Below are 2,226 nucleotides of genomic sequence, written 5' to 3'. Positions count from 1 at the left end.
TCTTCTGAAAATCGTCAGTCTATTCTTGTTCTGAGAAATGAAGGATATTCCATGCGAGAAATTGCCAAGAAACTGAAGATCTCGTTCAACGCTGTGTAACTACTCCCTTCACAGAACAGCGCAAACTGGCTCTAACCAGAATAGAAAGAGGAGTGGGAGGCCCCGGTGCACAACGGAGCAAGAGGACAAGTACATTAGAGTGTCTAGTTTGAGAAACAGACGACTCCCAAGTCCTCAACTGGCAGCTTCATTAAATAGTACCCACAAAACACCAGGCTCAACGTCAACTGTGATGAGGCGACTCCGGGATGCTGGCCTTCTAGGCAGAGTTCCTCTGTCCAGTCGCCTCTTCACTGTTGCTGTTACCTAGCTAATGCTCATCATATTTCCCCCGTATCCCCTGAAGCTCATCGTGTCTGTATCCCCTGAAGCTCATCCCATCTGTATCCCATCTGTCTGTCTGTATCCCCTGAAGCCCATCCTGTCTGTATCCCCTGAAGCCCATCCTGTCTGTCTGTATCCCCTGAAGATCATCTTGTCTGTCTGTATTCCATCCTGTCTTTCTGTATCCCATCCTGTCTGTCTGTCTATCCCCTGAAGCTAACTGTAAATACACAGTAACAGACCAGAACACACATACTTCACTCCTACAAAGACCTCCCACCCAGCTGAGCCTCTCTTACCTTCCAAGCGGGGCACCAGACCCCTTATTTATTATGCAAATGTTACGGTTTTTCATGTAGAATTTCTCATTGCCTACCTCTAATCACGGCATGAAAATTTTATTGGGCTCAACCTGTTTCTGCAAGTCGTTTTGAATAAATGAAGTGTTAATTCATTGTGGATTAATTTAATTTGGTAAAGACTGTGTACAAGGTTACGATGGTGATATTAAATCAATTTGTTTAGTGTTTATCTGGCGGGTGTTAATGATAAAGGTTGAGGAAGGGAGGGAGGGACTCATGGCGTCTAGGGGTTAATATAGAGCAGCGTGGGCACTGTGTCGCCCGGAATAGGGAGCCATTTTACATGCACCACTTCTCGTGTGTGGTCATTCAATGTTCGGATTTAGGCCCACCTTCGATGTGCTGCGACAAAAACATTTTAAAGTAACTTCTGAAGTTCAGAGCTGGTCACAAAAAAATGTAATTTGATTTCCTCTATTGTAGCTTGAATGCTGAGAACATATTTAGTTTTGGAATACAATATTTGGCTATAGATATGAATCTAGATGAATTCATATGAATTTGACGCATCAGTATTCATTTTGGTTAGAATTAAACTGGCTGCACTGTTCATGCACCAAGAATTTGCTATTGAAATATTTAGGCTATTTCGTCCGGAGAAGTCAGAGGGTAGACAGACTTCTCTCTCTCTCTCTGTCTCTCTCTCTGTCTCTCTCTGTCTTTGTCTGTCTGTCTGTCTGTCTCTCTCTGTCTGTCTGTCTGTGTCTGTGTGTCTCTCTCTCTCTCTCTCTCTCTCTCTCTATGTCTCTGTCTCTCTCTCTCTCTCCCCTCCGCATTTAGGAGAGTTGCAATCCCGAGGGCGACGCGAGATATTACTCCGGTGTTGTATTGTCGGATAATCACCTTACTCTAATTTACAACCCTTCTGCTCATATCAATTCAATATTTCAATAAACTAAGTGACTGTCGTGGTCTCCTTTCAAATTGAAATCTTGATTCAGGGCCGTTTGGACAAATGCTTCCAACACTTCATCAAATCATTGATCTGCATCATGAACTCGACTACAGGCCTATGATATCATTTCCGGTCTCGCACCATTTTATTGTCGTATTCACCGTTTTATTCCATTTCAACGTTGCAATTAGTTTTTTTTCCTTTTAAGAAATATTTTTAAAGGATCAGAATAGAACGCATTGTCTTAATGAGGGATACGTACGTCAGTAGGATATGACTTGGAATAGCCTTTGTTGAATATTTTTTTTTTAAATGATGTCTGTGAAGCAAATTAAATCAGTTGTCTGACAAAAAAAAGATGACAGTGAATATTGCAACGACAAAAAAAATAAAAAATGATGTGAATTCCTATGAACGAAAAACATAAATAACCAAATATCAGACTTTCAAATTGAACAAAACATCCAAGCTCGAGCTACAGGTGTTCGATGCGTGTCCGTCTGAGAGCCCTGAATAAAACACCCGCACCGCGCCGGTCTACCTCTCCTCCTCCAGTTAACAACTACTGCTGTGAAGCTGTTCCCT

Source organism: Salmo salar, chromosome ssa16, assembly GCF_905237065.1.
Source record: "Salmo salar chromosome ssa16, Ssal_v3.1, whole genome shotgun sequence".
Taxonomy (NCBI): Eukaryota; Metazoa; Chordata; class Actinopteri; order Salmoniformes; family Salmonidae; genus Salmo; species Salmo salar.
The sequence above is the reverse complement of the archived record's forward strand: the minus strand, read 5'-3'. Positions refer to the sequence as shown.